The sequence below is a fragment of the Polyodon spathula genome, chromosome 3 (assembly GCF_017654505.1).
Source record: "Polyodon spathula isolate WHYD16114869_AA chromosome 3, ASM1765450v1, whole genome shotgun sequence".
Classification (NCBI taxonomy): Eukaryota; Metazoa; Chordata; class Actinopteri; order Acipenseriformes; family Polyodontidae; genus Polyodon; species Polyodon spathula.
Window position 1 is genome coordinate 36,271,883 of NC_054536.1, and position 20,087 is coordinate 36,291,969.

Consider the following 20,087-nt stretch of genomic DNA (forward strand, 5'->3'; position numbering starts at 1 on the left):
TGTTTGTTGTATTTTTCACATACCTCTTTATAGACGTGCATACTGATAAATCCTCTCCTGATCACTTGTTTTATAACCAAACTCCCCAATAATGCGATACAAGTCATTATTGTAACATCTCAAAAAGCTCTGCAACTGTCCATGATATTCTTTGAGTGCTGGATGTGGATGCAGCTATCTTGTTTTTTTTATGTCAGTGTTAGGTCTGTGGTGCAGGGCCACTGAGTATTGTGCAGATTCTGCCCTTTTTTTTCGGCTTCTCTCGGCTTCTATTGGTCTCACTAGGCCATTTTTGACTTTCTGAGGATGTTGGACAGGGTCCGACATCGGACTGGAAATGGAAAATTGGAATGTCGGACCTGGTCCAATATAAGACCGCAAAGGGTTAAAGGGTTGGGAAAAGTCAGCAAAGGCCAGTATTGGGGCCTGGAGTAGCTGTCATTTTAGACTCTGGAATGTTTCATCACACTCACCAGTCCACTACATTTTTACTGACTGCCGTTTCCCATGTTGTGTGCTCCCGACTAGGAGAGCATTTATAGGCCATGCCACTTTAACAAAGTCTGGGATAAACCAACAGTAATACCCAGTGAAACCCAGGGGCCACTCCTTGTCCACTTGCCAGATGGTCCAGAAACTTAAATTCCTTCTGCAGCAGCTGACACTTTACCAGTCTCCAAATCTGCAGAAAAGACAATCACGTCATCCAAACATACTAGAAGAGAGTCAGTCACTAGAATCACTAGAAAACGATGCATAAGCCTCTTAAATGTAGCAGGTGCATTGCAGAGCCCAAACGGCATAAGTTCAAACTCATACAATCCCGTGGGTGTACTAAACGCTGTCTTTTCTCTATCCCGAGGATTAACTTCTATGTGCCAGTATCCACTGGCAAGAGCCAATGTAGAATACCACTTTGTACTACTAAGGCTTGTCAAAGATTCTTCAATTATAGGCAGTGGGGTAGGCATCCTTGTCTGTACTAGCATTTAGCTTGCGATAGTCGACCCAGAATCGTAATTTACCATCCTTTTTCTGAACAAGAACCACTGGAGCCGCCCAGGGGCTACTACTCTCCTTAATTACCCGGGTCTCCAGCATGTTCTGTAAGAATGACCGCATCTCTTTATAAAGGGTTGGGGGTATGGAACGATATCATTCTCATATCGGGGGAGCCACTCCTGTGGGGATTTGATGTTGCACAATTCCTGTGCGGCCATATCATCCTCGTGAGTGGCAAATACATCCTTCCACTTTACCAGAAGGGTATCCAGGTTGGTCTTCTCTGCTGCGGACTCCCCTTCCCCAAGGGGAGGTAACTCTATCGATGTAGATGGACCTTCATTCAACACCACATGCCCCCACTTCCACTTTACCGGGACTGATCTCGATTCTTATCCTCAGTGGAATCCTCCCACACCTTACTACTCGCAAAGTCCGGGCGACCTCCTCTCCCTGCTGCACATCCAAATGGTTCATTAGCCCACAATACTCTTTCCCTTGGAATCTGGGGGGGGGGGGGGGGGGGGGGGGGGGGTGGCCATCCTCATCCTCCGTTTTTCTGACTACATAGACTTAGGGGGTCTGGTCTCGCTCGCCCTCCTCAAGCATGGCCTCGACCCTTGTGCTATCAAGCAGTTAACACCATCCACAAATACACAGACAGCCATTCCCCCACCTCAAAGCACTACTCTGCCTCTCAATGTAACATTCACATACTACACAAAACAACACAGGAAGGGTTTCAACAATTACAGGGTATGTTTAATAACTAATAAAGGCACTTACAATAAATATCCCCACAATATTTCCACTCCCTGCATCCTGTTAATTAACATATTTGTGTGATTATATTTTTCTGAGTTTTGGAAGACTTCGATATTATCAATATCGATGTCGAAATACGTGCATGACATCTATATACAATTCTCATGTCGTTGCCCACCACCATTATTTAGTAACTACAAATAAATTGCAAGAAATATGTAGCATTTTCTAATCCAATTTCGCTTTGAAACCAAGTAGTATATTGTGATGGGCAGCGTTTTTCAATCTAGCTGTATTTGTTTATTTTAGTTTTAAAGAAGCTTTTTCTATGGTAAGGTGTACTGTATGAGAAACAGATTTGAGATGCTATTGTGTGTATTGCATTTGAATGAATTGTGCATTTAACAGTTAATTGTATTTTAAAGTAACTGTGCGATGCTGTCTTTCTGTGCCATTTATCATTCAAGCAAAAGTTTTAACTTACTATTATAAGAAAAATAACCAGAGCTTGCTGGCACTGCAGTGCCTTCTATACTTTCTTCTGCGATCAGTATTACAAAAGGTACTTGGTATGAGTGCCTAGTTTTGTTTAGTTTAGTTTTAATGTTTGAACATTGGAATTAATTGTAGCATTGTACGCAAAGGATGATATCTGTACACAGGATAAGACGTACTGGAATTTTGCCAAATACTTCACTGTGATTGTTGATTTCTGATGTGTGATTTACAGTAGTGTTCAGATTTATTAGAACACCTCAAGATTTGTAATTTATTAAGCAACAGAGACTAAAGAAGAGGGCTTTACCATCTGGTAAACGGTAAAGACTCCTTGTGAGGTTTCTAAATGGAAATGAATAAGTTAAAATAACATTAAAATGTTTCTGTTTATTATTTTCGTCATTTTATGCAGCACTAGTTTTTGTTGCTACTGGGTACTAACTTTTTCCTCATCAGAAGAAAATATTACCAAAAATGCTACAAAGCTTTAAAAACACACCTTTCTCCATATCATACCCCCTCTGTGTTAGTGTACGCTTTGTCAGGCCAAAGGGAATACCACAACTGAATCACTAAAGTGGATTGAACTGACCTTAACAGGTAAGCTTGTAAACTTCAGACATAATTATTTTAGCTTGTGTGCACAACCACATAAATATCTGCTGCGTATTATGAGTTCATGGGAAATGCTTAACCAGGCATCTTAGTTAATGGAGCGAAAAATGTGTAAACAGATATTAGGTCCACAACCTTTTAAAACATCCACAATGTATGAAAGTCACCTTGGTCATTCACTGCAACTGGGTGATATCAACAGGCGAGCTGAAGTGGTGTCTCTTGTTTTGGGTTAGAGACCAAACTGGCGGAACAAGCTAGAAAACTGATATAGTTGCACACGTTTGTACACAAAAGTACAACGTTAGGGAACAAGTTTATTATTTATAAATATGATTGATTTGTGGAACACTAAACTATTACAGTAAATAAAAACAAAAATGATTAAGTCTGTGGCAGGGTATAGAACAGGTGAGTGTGTCAGTGGGACCTCCTTTCTAGTAGGAGCATCACTCTGCCAAAGCATTGTACCCTTTTAGTTTGTAGTTGTGTTTCTTCCAGTGTTTTTTTTTTACGTGTTTTCTGCACACTTGCTGTATAGTCGTCCATGACATACCACTGCTGTATGAGAGCTGGTGTGTTCCAACTATGCTTCCGTGTCTCTCCCCATCCATCGGTGGATAACCCATAACCCCCTATCACACGTAGTGCTAGGAATGGGCTCCACTGAATTCCACCGATCAAGGCGGGACTTCTTGGGAGGCTGAGAAGGACATGGAGAGAGCTGTGAGCTGGACCTTGGACCCCAGGACCTCCCAGTGGTTGGATACTGAGTGGAGAAAACACCTGGGGAAACACCAGGAGAGCCTCCTGAATTTTGTCTGCCTGCTCCCTGTGGTCCAGCAGAAGGCAATGTTGTCCTGGAAGAAGGAGACGCCGCTGCTGTTGCCAAGATTCTAGTGGAGGGGCACAGGGGCTCTAGTGGAGGGTGGCGTTACTGAGGGTGAGATAAAATAGAGCTGTCTGGAGGGTCTAAAGCGTCCGCTATAGCAGCTGAGGCCCTGCACATGAAATTGTGTTTTTGTGTTTGCTTGTATTTTGCAATAAGGGGGTCAGCTGACACAATTCAAGGCTGCGAGCCAAGGACCAGGACGACAAACCTGTCAAAAACCTGTCTTTTGTAAATAAACAAAAAACCTCTGACCACTGTGTCTGGAACTGGGATCAGGGTTTTAGCTCTCTGAACTCAGCCTGTTCGTTTCGGTGTGCCGGCGCACTGAACCTTACTTGCATATTACGCAGGCAATGTAAAATCAACCTATGTGGTTCAGGGCTTGTTTAAAAGAACAGACCTGGCGCTTTCCAATTATGTATTCAGTGTTAGTGTTATGCCTAGCCAGAGCTACGATCACCTTAAGGTAAGCATCTCATCATGTGACGTAGTTCACACCTTAGGTTTTGTTTTTAGAATTTTTTTTTTTTAGAGAGAGAGAGAGAGAGAGAGAGAGAGAGAGAGAGAGAGAGAGAGAGAGAGAGAGAGAGAGAAGCTAAAGACATGAGAGAGACAGAGTGAGATCAACAGAGAGAGAGTTTTATCCACTGTGTCTTGTGCCAGACAGGAACTGCTTTACAGACTGTAATGGGACATGGCCTAACCATGTAAAATTGTAAATAGTTATCTTCAGTGTTCCATATTCTGTTTTGTTAAAAAAAAAAAAAAAAAAAGGTGTTTTTTTTTTTTAATGCTTGTTTGGTAAAAGTGGTATGTAATTATGCTTGTTTGGTAAAAGAGCTAATGAAACAATTTTTTTTCACACAATTTGCTTCATTTTTTTCCCATGTGTATTTCATATTGAAGTTCAGTGGTACAGTATTTTTTTTTTGTTTTGTTTTGTTTTAGCCATCTATGATTACAAAATATATGGCAGTGACCAAACATGATTTTTTTGGAAAAGCGTTTTTATTTATTTATTTATTTATTTACATTATGCTCAACTCTACCACATCTGCCTGATCCTGTTGCAACTGACATAATATGAAAGGAAATTGTGTGGTCAAACTATCCAGCAAAAACTATCCAGTAGTTACACACACACATAAATGAAAATGAGAAAGTGAAAAACAGGCAGAAATGTTGATGAGTGTAAAGAGTTAATTATTATCCAGAGCAAGGATTAGTTTAAGGCCTTTTAAATCCCACACAGTGCAGTGTAGAACTGCGTTGTCAGGAACTTCTTTTTTGAAGAGGCAGCACACTGCCAAAGCACGGCAGCCTTTTATTTGTGTTTTTTATTTGTTTTTTTTATTTTTTCCAAGTGTTTTGTTTGGTCTTTTTGTTTTCTGTACTCTTGTTGTGTAGTCGCCCCTGACAACACCATTGCAAAAGTCATGTGGCTGTGTTTTTGTTTGTTTGTAAATAAATTGGAGTTGTGTTTCAATTCTGTGTTGCTCCCCATTTATCAGCGGATAATCTGCAATCCCCTATCACAAAGTTACCAATGTATAATATAATTATACTTATGTTAAATATATTACCTGTTCTTTATCCATCTAGGTTTTAGCTCATACAGTATACAGTATTACTGCAGAAAGGTCCTGGTGTAGCACACACACACAAAAAAATAAGGAAAATGTATTTACACAAACAAAATAAAGATTTCCTCATGGGCCAAACAAATGTTCCAACAAGCGGCAACTTGGCAGATATATCCCATAACCAACTGTAAATAGGTGGGACAGAGAAGATACCACATATGAACTGAATTAGAGCAATCTATTTTCCAGTGACATAAGGCTCCCATGCTCGGAGTGCACATACAGCACCTTAAAACAATGATATTGTTAATTATGATATCTTTTCTCTTGGAAAGCATATTATGCAATTTGATTTGGTATTTTCCCACCTGAGATTGCTACCACTAACCATCAACTTGATATTGTCTTGTGGTCTGGATCAGCATGCCTTCACCTGGTAGAGTGAACAGTGTCGTGGGAGGATGCTATGGATGAGGCGTATGAAAGGAAGAAACTTCGTTACTAGCTGCTGAAGTGAAACAGCGAGGATGGAGAGTTCCAGTTTACCCAGTGGAGATGGGTTGTCAAGGATTTGTGGCATACTCCACATAACCCAGTTTCTTAGAGACATCTGATTCAGTGGCCAAGAGTTGTGACACATAGTGAAGAACTTATCTGAAGCAGCAGAGAGGAGCAGCAACTGGCTGTGGTTGAGACAAAAAAGATTCTGGTTGGGGATCTCAAGCACAGTAGAAAGAAAGCAACGTCGATGTAAAGGAAAGCAAGTAAGCTGGAATTAGCTGAGTGGGTGGCGGAGGGGGGTGGTGTTGGGATGCTAGAATCACTGTCGAATCCTCTTGGTATCGTGGCTAGTTGATGAAACACCAAGGATGGAAGGTGGCCACTTAAAGACCCCAGAGAAGTACTCTACTCAGCTCAGTCCAGACGGTTGTCATGCTGATGCGCTAGGGAGGCCGCGCTGTGGTTAATCCCTGGAGCCAGCACTGCAACCATCAACACCAGGCAGAAGGATATCTACATCATCAGATGGAAAGAAACGCAGATGGATCACATTAGGTTAGGTGCTTATCTTGGCGAGAGCTGAGTCCAATATCAGCATGAAGTTTCACTACTCTCATGTAATGGAAATCATGTGATTTGTGACTCCAATGCCATGTTTCTAGGTGTTAAATGTACTAATTACGGATTTGGCTGGAACAAGATCCTGGTTTGGAATGAACTGAAAAAGCCACAAGTGTATACCACTGTTGTAGCTTTGTTCTAAACTTTACCCTTGTCCGGTTATCAAGCTTTCTATCAATATTTCACTTCTAATTGGGCTTGCAAAGTTGGATTTGGAGAAAAAAAAAATCACTGCTGGTAGTTAATGCAAGATGCAATACTTCTTAAACACAGCACCATTATTACAGTGGGTGGCCATGAGATCAAATGCAAAATTTAAAACATTATAAGCCAAAGAATGCCCCTATTAAACTTTATCCTGGCATCTATATTAAACTTACTTTCATTGCAGTAGTTATGAATACCGTTGCAATCTGAGCCTGTATTTTCATTCTTTCCAATTCAGCTTTCACGTTTTCAGGATTGATGGATTACCCCAAGTCGAGTCAAAACAGTTCTGAAATATTTAGCCATCTTAAGGGAAATGTCCTGGTAAGCACAACACATTTTATTACTCTTTTAGCTCAATACTTACTGTGATCATTTTTAGTTATCCACAAAATGTACTAGAACGACTTTATGGTACCACAAAGTTCAATGCCATTCAAGGATTTGAAGATCAATACATTTCTGAATAACTTCCATTAGCTGCCACAAATTATTTAACACCAGATATTATTAATGCTAGCAATATTATTACTTTCTTAATACTTATTATTAGTTTCTTAATACTTCAATTTGGAAGAATATGCAGATATTTCAAGTACATTACTATAAACATCAATGCTGCTGCTTTCTGGTACCTACCTACACTAATCATTTAATGTATTGTAGTTCAAAATCACTGCTATGGTTGAGCTTCAGACAATGGTATGTAAAGCAAAGGTACCAAGATACAGCACTTTATCTATATAGCATTAGTTAGCACTTCTTCAAGCTACATAATTACTTTAAATTATAAACCAGCAAAAGATGAGGTGAGAAACAAAGTTCAATCAGTCCTTGAGCATAACAGTGTGCTCAGATCATTTTGAATCCTGACTTCACCATATTTCTTTATCTATATTTCTAATACCATTTACATGATTTTATGTTGCAACTAGTTTTTTTTTTCTCCAAAAAATGATGCATGCATATATCGTATACTTATATCTTAATTGGTTTGAATAAAACTGATATCCCTAAAGCATATCCCTACGATGAAAGAAATAAGAAATTAAAGAAAAGGAGCTTTTGAATACTGCAGTATGGACGTGGCAAAATATCATATTACTCTTTTTCAAGTCAGTGAGTAAAACATGTAAACAATGCAGTTGGGCCTTGAAACACCCAGATATGGATCAGATCAACACGTTAGTGTTGACAGACTAAAGGATTACTTGGGGTGACTGAAATGCCCACTTCTTCCTGTAATAGGCATGTTCCGATGATATTTATAAATGGATAAAATAATTTCACATTGAAACCAACCGTTGCAGCACAGTTCTCATAACAACTAAGCCCTTGCAGGCGTCTTTGAGAAAGACAAAATGGCACCAATCTTGTCTGAGTCTGAAGAAAATGTGCAAACTCAGTAGATGCATTCATGCACTGCCATGTGACTTAGGCCACAATGTATTTATTTTTACATTTTATTCTTTTGATTTGAGAGCTGTAGAGACTGTACATCCTCTGATATATGTGTGTATCTGTATGATGCAGAAACACATAGTGAGATTCTCAACTCTTTTCCATCAATGTGTTTCATGCTTTTGTAACACCTGGAAGGTAGCCCTGACTACTCCACTGAGGGAAACTACACCCTCTGAATTTAAGTTATTTTTTTTTTAGAAACAAGCATAAAACACAGAACACAAAACGCTAGTGTGTGCAGAGGAGGGGACAGCGATAAACATTATTCCCCAACTACATTATTATTATCATTAGCATCACAGCAGCAGCAGCAACAGCAAGAACAAAGTACAAAGTTTACTATTCATTTCCGTCTCAGGTCACCTCTCTCCTACACGCACAGACAAGACAAACAGTTGATGGTCATCCTGGAAAACCAAAAATCAAGGGATATTTATAGTCAGGCGAGTATATTATTTTCAATTGCCGGGTAATTCATTAATTTAGCTCCAGGTCCTGAGTGGGTAAGCAACAATAAAGTGCTACAAATCAATCATAAAGTGCCCTATCAAAGAAAATGTGCACAAATCAAAATATACAAATGAATAAAAGTGCAAAAATAAAAATGTGAAGTAACGGGTCATTTTGACCCCGTTACACTTTCACAAGCGGTTTAAGCCTGTAGATAATTAAAAGATACATTAATGTCTCCTCTTTAGAGCAAAACTCCAAAACAAAAGAAATGGGTTTAATTTTCTAATACAAATGGAAAGGAAAACAAATCAATCCAAAATCCTCAAATATGAAAAGAGGGTATTGCACTCTGGGGGTCAGTGCGGTATGTATATAAGGGATTAACAACACAAAGTGTTGATTCAGTGGAATAATCCACTGTTTCGAGTGTCATTAAGTGCAAGAACTGGGGATTATTTCAACACCCATTCAACATTTTGAGTTTATGCCACCTGAACACCAAACATATTTAATTTATTAAAATAAACTACCTACCTGGCTATGAGGATAAAAGAAACCTTCGGCTCTGATAGGAGGAGACTGTAGGATAGACAGGGAAATACTTGCCTGGCTGACTAGGGATGTGTAAAGAAGAAACACATTCTGTTCAGGGAAACCAAAAACAGTCATTCAGTTCAACATTTCTGTGGTGTTGAGTTAAAAATAGACAAAGTAAATATCTCTGTATGACCTTGAGATACTTAGTAGGTCAATATCATTGAAGCATGTGAAGGACAATAGCTGAGAAACTTTGATTTGGTCTTCCATCCCATATTCTTCTGCCGTATGCAATGCTCTGATGACTCCTACAGAGATCCTAACGGTTTTGACCCAATTGACCCATCTCTCCTGAGCTACCCATGTGGGATTTAGGCTAGATCTGCCATCTTGGCTGCCTTTTTCAGTCACTGCTTTTTAGCTACTTTCCGCCTGGTGGGATTCTCAACAGCCAGTTCGTTTTTGCTTATTAATTCCAACACCATTTTAAACCAGTTTATGTATGGATCAGCTTCTGAAACCAAGGGGTTTAATAATGTTAAACACTCAGCAGTGTTGATGGCTTAGTGCTGCCTAGACAGTTTATGCCGCATATACCAAAAGATTTGACACATAATTAAAAACAGGTTAATTAATACAGTTACTAAATATACATGTGCAAAGTAATGGAAACTTACCACAATACAGTATACAATGTGATCCACATATGAATGTGTTTTTCTTATGCTCTTCTGTCTCTCCATCCATAAGCTGAGTTACTCAGATTTACCTTAGCAACTCTGTTTAATACCCAGGCTTGCATTCAGAGGTATGTTTTAAACCGTCTTAAAACTATAGTAGCAATATATTGAACTTTACAGCATTCTTCTTCTTCTTCTTCTTCTTCTTCTTCTTCTTCTTAGTAGTAGTCCTATTTAGAGCCAGTAGGGGGACTACACTGCCCGCCCAGTGGCAGTCAGGTGCACCAGCTGCCCAATGGCAGGCAGACAAAAATTCAGTTTAGCACCCTGTGACGGGGAACTCCCCGTCTATATGAATATGTTTGGAACTGGCAGGGAGGGGGTTAAATTTCTCCCTGCCAGAAAAACATGTGAGAATGTGGCTGGAGCTCTAATTGAATAATTATTGATTAATTAGGCTCCAGCCACAGGGGATAAAAGCCAGGGGAGAGGCCCTGGCTGGGTGTGTGTGTTTTCTGTTTGGGGTGTGTTCTTTTGTTTGGGAGTTTGCTTTTTTGTTTGGGCATTTGCTTTTGTGTTGGAGAGTTTTGTGTTTTAAGAAGAAAGGAGTATCTTGTTTAAAGACCTGGAACTTGACCATTTATTTTTGTAAGTTCACTTTGATTATTTATTTTTGAACCTCTTTCTGTTGGCCCTTGTGCCTATTTATTTGATTATTTTTGTTTAATAAAGAACTTTATTTTTGCCTTTACTTTGTCTCTGAGTCTCAACACTCTGTCATCCTGTCACACACACCCTAAACAAAAGGGGGTGCTAACAGAGACTGGCAACTCCAGAGCATGCCACCCAGAGCCCACAGGTCGACAAAGGCCTGTCCAAGTATTATATTTCCATTGGCATATACTGTTTTCTCAAATGCTGTACTGTTTACAATAATTAATGATATCATAGATAAGGGGGGGGGGGGTTATTGCAGCATCCATCAATAGACATAGTTCAACACTATTTTTTTTTTGTTGGGCCAGTACTATTGAATATTGATATAGTATTTGTAGTTGGTTTAATTGTACTAAAACAGCTCAGTGTAAAATTGCCCTAATGGTTTTGTTAGCATTGACATACATCCTCCAGAAAAATTCTCAGTCTTTCATCCAACCTTGGGATCCCTGATACTGGCCTTTCTTCTCTTTTGCCCCAGAAAGCAAAATCGGATTGTATTCAAGGAAGATCAATCATAAAAGCACCGTCATTTAGGGGGAGAAAATGGCTTTTATCAGAAATAGAAAGACACTGTTTTAAAAGTAGAAGACTGAAAAGCTATTTTTTTTTTTTGTTGTTTTTTTTTTTTTTTTTTTTTTTTTTTAAGTGTTTTATCTAAAACATTGAGCACCTGTGCACCTACATTAAGAGTGCCGCTAACCCTTTTTGTTTCATTTCTGTCAGGATATACATCTTTTTACTGCCTTTTATATTATTACTGTTATAGTGGACATATGCTGTACTGTCTTTCTAAAAACTGGCCTGTGATGAGCTACCTTTGTTGTTCTACACAGCATCAAGAAAACGTTTAATCTAGTCTGGCTTTATGCAAGAATCCATGTTAACAAACTCATGCTGATTGGTTTTCATTTAAAGGCTTTTGAAGATTCTGATACAAACAAAATAAAAATTAAGAATTTGCAGAAAGCAACAAGAACAAATACTTTATAAAAGGTATATTATTGCATGTCTTAATTTTATGTTGCAATGTGTGCCATATTAATGGATGGGTTTTCATCTACACTACATTAATCAGGTTTAACCTTACTAACCGAAAAAAGGGGATAATTTTCAACGCCTGTTAATATTACAACATTTTATTTTTGATAATCAAACTACTAGGAAATATGTTTGAAGGTCTCTAAAGCAGTTTGTTTGTAGAATGTTCCCCTTTAAAAAAAAAAAAAAAAAAAACTATAGTTAATTAAAGACTGTAACAAAGGCTTTGAAAATGAATGAGTTTCTAAAAAACATACCTGTATTTACTTGTATATTTTACTTTGTATTGCTTGTTTTGTATTCCCCAAATAATTTGATTTTTAGTTTGCTTTTATTAGCAGGGAAAACACAAATGGCTAACTTTGAAGTGGATTCACGTAGGGGTATTTGTAAATTATCTAAACAAAGGCAGGACTAAATACCCCAACCAATATTTTTTTACATGTACTTGTACATACAGTGTAAATGTATATAGACTGTTTATCGATTTTAACAGATATAGCCAGATTATTTAACCCCTACAGTAAATCAATGTTATACATAGTTTTATGCAATGCATTATGTCTTTGCAGATTGAAGCCTGTAACAAAAAAGGGTGTTGATTTTAAAAGATAAAAGGAATAATATTTTTTTCATGGATTACAGATAACAGTTGTTTTGTTGGTTTAGATCAATATTACTTATTTAAATACTCATTGACACTTCTTGATATTATGCATATTTGACACGCACTACTTGGTATTATATTGAAAGAAAAAATCAAGTAGTATTGCCCACCACTACTGCACACCCACTTTTTAGACATTTCGTCACCAGATGTCAGTTGTGACATTAAATTAAATACTACTATAGCTTAAAACAGATACGACTACATTTGCATTGTAACTTAATTAACTAAACATGGTTATTCATATCCTACAGGCCACCAACTTTGATGCAGCTCATTAATCAAAAGTAAAGACTGAAATCTGCTCAGTTGTTCTTTTCATCAGTTTAATTGAATGGCTGAACTTGAATGTGAAAACTGACATCTACAGGCTGTGGGACCAAACAGCAGACTGACAGGTGCTAATGTGGAGCTCTGGTTTTTTATAGTGTTTTTTTTATATATATAAAATTGCGAAACAAATGTCTTTTGTAATTAGGAATGAATGTATTTGTAACTGTTTGATATACTATATATTTTTTTTGGCCATTGACATTTGCATTTAAATAGCTGGACAGATTATTCAATTGAAACTAATTAGCTTAATAATAATAATATTTAGTTAAAATATGTTTTAATTTCTCCATACCACAAATGCATTACAACAGCATTGGACTACAATGCAACCATGCTACAAAAAAAAAAAAAAAGCATTGTAATGTAATAAAGTTGGTATGAAATAATAGAAAATAAATCTTTCAATGTGGTTTCCTGTGCCTCCGTGTGGAGTGGAATCACTCAGCACAAGCCAAGCTGCTTGTTGAGGAGAGGTCACTGTGTGGCAATTCAAAAGGAACTGAGCAGTTCATCACCTCCACAGAGTCGCACCTCTTCAAACCTCGTTTACAACAGGCTAACTGACAGCTAATGAAAACACTGTCAGTTGGCCTGTGCAAACAATACATGAGGTATAGGGAGTGCCTGGCAGCCAGACAATAGGGGTTTGGCAACCAGTAGTTCCAAGCCTCCTCGTCCTCATGTGGAGCTCAAGCAGGAGCTTGTTTTCCTGCAGCATTGAATCAATCTTAATCATGGTTACTTCTACACCGATAGCCTGTTGCTGAAACCCAATCCCTTTGCAAAAAGCAATAATGTGGGGATTTGTTTCACTTCACCTGTTTTTTTTTTTTTTTTTCCTGTAGAAGTAATTAAAAAAATTGCGCAGGCATGCAACTTGACCAAACGGTCTTCTGACAAAGAGATATTGTGACAAAAATTGATAATCCCCTATTCATTTTTCTCAGCACAACATATATATATTTTCTCAGCCACCATATGTGTTTTTTTACCTGCTCTCAGTGGGGCAATGCCAACAAAAATGTGGTGAGTTATAATAATGGTACGCTAGATTTGTGTGTCAGAACACAGACAGGGGGCCAGGTACTGCAAGAAATCTTTGCACAAAAACATGTTTTTGATCAAATTATGTTAAATTACTTGTTGTTATTTACTGGTTTCCAGCATAGCCAGTTGATTAAGGGATGAGGGAGGCAGAAAAATGTCCATTGTATCCCACTATGTCCCTGCCCGCAAGTTGAGGTCCTCCGACTCTGGCCTGCTTGTTATCCCCAAGCAAAAGTGCACCACAATTGGAGAACGCTTGTTTAGATTCATGGCTCCGACTCTTTGGAACTCTCTACCAGCTTTGATGCGTGATGCTCCCACCGTCACTCGCTTTAAATCAACTCTCAAGACCCACCTGTTCTCTCTTGCTTTCCATGCTCTTTAAGGCTGATATCTGCTATTAGCTGCTGTGTTGCTTCTATTATTTCACGTATTATGTTACTATCATATATTATGCACTTTCCACTGTATTTAAAGTACTTTTTCATGTATTATGCTTCTATCATGTATTATGCACTTTCCACTGTATTCAATGTACTATTTCATGTATTATGTTATGCGCTATATAAAATAAAGATTGATTGATTGATTGATTATGGTAATAGTCCTATGATTTACTAATGCCGCGTTATTCTCTACAAAACGAATATTCATCAGTGTATTGTGCAATATGAGTATTTAAAAGGCATTATCAGGATATAGATTTGACCCATGCAGACCTTCACAGGTGTCTTAGACCAACACATTCCAGAAGTACTGGTTTAATTTGGCTGAATAGGTCATTCACACGCACTCAGAACTTGACTGAAATTCGATTGACACCTATTGATTGTGCTTATAGTATCCATTTGTCAACTAAATGAAGACAAATGGAAACTCCTTGGGTAACCTGATCTGCAACACAGCAATAGGTCAAAAAACATGGGCACTTGTTTTCAGGATGTAGAATTATTTTGAATTCAGAAAATTTAAATCAGGTAGAACCTGTCTGGACGACCACAGTTGGTTCTGGATGAAAGTGGTCTCAAATAACAAGTGGTCTTCTACGACAGGTCAAACAAATGCAACTGTCAGAATCTTTTCTGGTTGTTAAGGACAGGTGGTGATCTCTTCAGCAGGTAAGAGTGTAGCAAGTAGCAAGTTTTTCCTGTATTATATGGTATTACTCATGTACAAAGTCATAACTACAACACTGATGAAGACATTATACATATTTACCTTTTTTTATTATTTAGGATTTTTTATAAACTGTTGTTTTGCTCCAACCATACTGTGGGGTAGATTGTTTAATTACACAGCATCCTATTAAACAATTCCTGAAAACCCCACACTGAAGTTTTTATAATGGGAAAAAAAATACAAGGAGATTATAATGTTGTTTATTTATAATACAACATTTAGTTAACAGGTTTTTCTGAATAAGATACTATCATAGAATTTTGGGTACCTGAGGGTCTAAATGTGCAAGACTTGTATGGTTTTGTACAGTGCTGTGATACAGCAACTACAGAAATTTAAGCCATCTCATGAAAATGCAGTGCTTTGATTGTTTTTTTTCACACATCTGCACACATCTGATTTTAAATGTAGTTTGCCAATCTTTCTGTGTCCACTGGCATTACAGTTCTGCAAAATGTCTGTTCTGGAGAGATCAATCTCATCTTTGTGACAGTGTGCAGGGCAAGACCACAAAGCCGAGCTGCATTCTTCACTTTGGAGTAGAAAGAAGGGTTAGTTAAACGGCTTGTTTTAAAAAAACATATTTAAAGGAAGGTACCTTTGTCAGAAATACAACCCAAAAAAACAGAAACTCTAATATTGATATTAAATTGAAATAGCGACAGTACTAAACACACCAATCAAAGCAACTCTATATCCCTGCCACTGATGAAATGAGAGAAGTGGGGGCTATACAGAGACTCCACATAAGTAAATAGACACAATTTAGGCATACAGTATGTTGAGCTGCACGCTGCTTGACTCAACGTGAAACGACCATTTATACACCCAGTTTCAATTGTGTATTGGTCTACTCATCAAGGAGCCCAATGTTTGAGTGTCGGGACTCAGCTGTGGCAACACCGCAGAAGGACCTATATGTATAAGGCATAATTGTGTATAGTACATTACAGTGTCTTATCGTGGGCAAGCCCCCAAACTCTTATCTAAAAGTACTATTGTTAGAATTGTTAAAATGTGCATAAACTGGGTCTGCTAAACCGCAGTTTAAAAGCCACGTGCTCCCGTGCCTCGGGTGCCTTATAGCTAGCTACAGCCTTGTACAGTATTTAAGCAAAAAGACTTGACATGGAGGGCATTACAGACTGTTTAGGACAGAATTATGTTATTTAATGTAATCAATAATAAAAGAAAAAAAAATGTAACTATCGAAACTCAAATTAGTTCAGCGTGCAAAATAAATCCAAGATGGACTTCTGGTTAAATAATGAGTTGATTTTTGAACATTCGATTTTAATGGTTTAAACAACTTTTTAAAAGTTTTTGTTTCAGATATCTTTGTTAGGTTCAATTTTTTTTGTTCTGTTTAAATCTAAAAATGCGTTTGACCATCTTGCTAATAGTAGGTTTTTTGGTTTGTCCGACAGTGCTGTACCACTTTTACAGTGTTGGAATACATCCCCAATGTGCTTGTATCATTTACCCATTCTTCGATAAACATGCTATTAAAAAAGGTTGAGATTTACCAGTACTTTAATGACATTTTGTTACAAATAAAACTGGCAGAGTGATATTGTTTGATTTGTTTTTGTGATGTGGTTACAAACATTCTAAGGGAATATACTAGAAATTATATTCCTCTAGCTCAGCCAGTCAGAGTGCAGGGAATCTTTCCATTGAAGTACTGCATAATGGAGACTTCCATAAACTGTTTAGTTACTGTCTCCAAATAATTTAAACACAACAAATGCATTTTTGTTTTGAAAAGTTTTGTGCTGTGTCTGGTGTATTGTAGATTGGTTTAATGTTCATTTTATATTCTGTTTATGTTTTTATTTTGTTTTTAAAGGCAAATCTTCAAGCACACTGTATAAGAGCAACTTGAAAGCTTTTAATAGGTTTGGAAAGAACGCAATGAAATCTGTAATATTGGGTGGATGCACAGTTAAAATGCTGAAACATTTATATTTGAATAAGCAATGTTTAATGGGCAGAAAACTACTGAAGCTGTGTCGTAGTGTAGTTGCTACTAAACTTGATTTGTATTTTTTTTTTTTGTATAGCTTGTTAAGAGCTTCGTAATCAGTATTGCATTGTCACTAACTTTTTTTTTTATATTCTCTTAATTAAGCAGTATTCCGTGTTTTATAGTTATGCGTGATGTAACAGATTGTTCAGCAATGAATAAATTCAAAGGCTTAAGACTTGTTCAATATTTATAATCATTGTGCACCACCTGCTGGTCATTGAACATACTGAGAGAAATGACTTCACTTTCAGAATTCTCACAGCTTATCAAATTATTAGATTGATGCCTGTGAATTTCATTTATGTCATGCTTTTTCATTAGCTTCCTGAATCATAGTCCAGTATTGGTTACTGCCATCGGTTATTACCAAACAAAAAAAACATAAACTTGGCTTAGTGTTGTAATTGATCTAAAGAGCAAGGTGAGTCATGTCCAGGGGCAGCAAATCAAAAACAGGCCCCTTTGTACCAATATAATACCAAAAGGGTAGTTATGGGTATTCCCTGTCTCTTTAGTCAGAAATACATTTTGTGAGCTCCATCACTGTAGCTCATCAATGTAATGCATCAGCTTCCTAACTTAATAGTTTACCAAGTAAATATGTGTATGGCAGAGTTGTAACTAGTCACCAGAATTGGGGCTCAAGTCGAGTCATTGGGGAGCAAAGACTCGAGTCGAGACACGAAACAGCTCAAGCCACTTTGAGTCATTAATTGTGACAGTTCAAGATATCTTGATTTAATCAGATTATATATATATATATATATATATATATATATATATATATATATATATAATATATATATATATATATATAATAAATCTGTTAAAAATACAAAATTAGGATGCACAATAATGCGGTCATACTTGCCCACTTGTGTTCACCATTAAAATTCCACGGTTTCTGTTGTTTTTGTCTTTTCATTTTAGTGAATTTGATTCCTTAACCTATTTATAAGCACATTTTGCCGCCACTGTATAAAGACCCCTTTCTCTGTGCTCAATTGGGTTGGATGTCTAGTAATGAATGATACCACAAAACAAAGAACATATCTATTATTTTCTCACTTCTCAACACTGACACTCCCTTATAGTTTTGTTTCAGATACATATTAACCAAATTAAAGGAAATTTGGTGGCATTTAATTTCACGTTGAGGTATTACTTCAAGGTTTTAACACATAGAAGACAAATAGAAAAATAAAGAAACTGAGGCAACATTTTATATAATTCAGTTTTATATAATTCACAGGTAACATCTGTACTACATATTTCTCTTCTTAGTGTAAGCTGAGTTATGGAGTGTCTTTGACTCAAGGGATCTGGGCGACTTCGGCACGCCCACTCACTGTGTGTGGCCCAGTGCCCCTACAGGTTGTTTCATTGCTATTGATTTTTCATTTACTGTTCAGCGTCTGTGTATATTACTGCCTTACAGTTAAAAAAATAAAAAAATAAAAAATAATAACAACCTTGTGCTTCCTCCATTAGGCCCTATATCTGCCCCTATTGTTCAGCAGACAAGCACATTGATCCACTCACCCATAAAGCTGTGGGTAGGTATATATATATATAAAAAAAAAAAAAAAAAAAAAAAAAGTTTTTTTCTTCTTTTTCTCCCTTCTCCAGGTCTATAGGCTGTGCCACCCCGCTGCAAGCTATGCACTGCACTGGCAGTGTGCTGCATGCAGTCCAGACGCCATCTTGGGTGCTCCACTCCACTGCAAGCTTTGAGCTGCACCGCAACTGTCTGTAGGCTACGCTCCACACCACTGCAAGCTACGTGCTGTTCCTGTTTGTGTGACTGCAAGCAACCTGGACACAGACACGCAGACCAGTAACTTGGTGCTTTACCCAAGATACTCGGTGCTTGGTGCTTCGGTGCCCCAGTGTCTAGGCCTCGACGCCCGCGGTACCCTTGTGCCTCGGTGCCATGGTGCTTCAGTGTCCTCGGTGCACTAAAGCCTCGACGCCTCGGTGTTTAAGTGCTTCCTGACATCAGCGGCTTCGTGTCTCAGTGCTCCATAGCCTTGGTGCTTCAGTATCCTCGGTGCCTTGAGAGCTAAACGCTTCGGCTCTTCGACACCTCAAGGCTTTTCGAGCCCTGTGAAGCAATGCCTTTGGTGCCACGCTGCCCCATAGCCTTGGTACCTCAGTGCTTTGACATTCTCGTTGCCTTGAGAACTAAACACCTCGGCGCTTCGATGCCTTCGAGGGTTATAAGCTGTGTATCGGTGTCCCAACGCCCCATACCCTCGGTACCTTGGTGGCTCGAAGACTACACCTCAGAACTTTGATGCTTCAAGACTTTTTAAGCTTTGTGCTCCAGTACCCTCGAGACCCTCAGGTCCCTGGTGCTCCATAGCCTCTGTACCTCAGTGCTTCCACACCCTCAGTGGCTCGCCTGCAACGCTCCACAGCTCCCTACAGTGGTGTCCTCTGTGTTTTTCAGCACCCTCGACCCCAGTACCCCAGAGCCTCTGTGCTTTGACACCCTCGGTGCCCCAGGGCCTTGCTACCTCTGTGATTAACGCCCTGGGTCCAAAATCACATATTGCACCAGTGCACTCGATCCTCTCAAGGATTTCGGTGCCTTGGTGCTTATAGCTTTGATGCCTCTGTGCTTCGGCATTTGTCAGCTCCAATGTCGAATTTTCACCCGTGCATGTCCTGCAGGTGGAAACTACCCTCGCAGTACAAACATTACCCTGTGTGTAAAGTGCCTGGGCACCTTCCGGTGCCTCCTCAAAAAACACCTCTTCAGACAACACCTGTAAAACTCAACTTTTGCCTTCTGGACACTATAGCACTCTGCCTTTAATGCACTTTAACTCGCACTTATCTGCTCCCTATTTTATTGTATTTAATCCAGCACTTACCCAATCTGCAGTATTTTGTATTTCACTTGCACTTGTATCTAACCCTGATGTAGCTATCAACACTGTTATCTGCTCTTGAACTGCCCTGATATCAAATCATACTGTGTTTTGTATTTGGTCTTATTAGGACTGAAATCATTGTATTTTGTACCTTGCTTTTAATTGTAGTGTAATTCTTGATATCTGAGTAAGGGCTAAGAAATAAGTAATAATAATAATAATAATAAATAATAATAATAATAATAATAATAATAATAATAATAATAATAATAATAATAATACATCTCTGCTGCTTTGGCAGATAGGACGCACTACACTATTTGAGCTGGATCGAAGGAAAAAACCTTGCAGAACAGAATGCCACAGTTCACAGA

The 20,087-nt window shown here is 38.2% G+C and overlaps 1 long non-coding RNA gene across 1 annotated transcript; it reads right to left on the reverse strand.

Moving 5' to 3' along the window:
• Positions 1 to 6,332: 6,332 nt before the first annotated feature.
• LOC121308364 lies at positions 6,333 to 10,007 on the reverse strand. The gene is made up of 4 exons (XR_005948500.1): positions 9,816 to 10,007; positions 9,136 to 9,243; positions 6,858 to 7,005; positions 6,333 to 6,369 (listed from the first exon to the last, which is right to left on the reverse strand). It is a non-coding gene; the product is annotated as an uncharacterized LOC121308364 (long non-coding RNA).
• Positions 10,008 to 20,087: the final 10,080 nt, after the last annotated feature.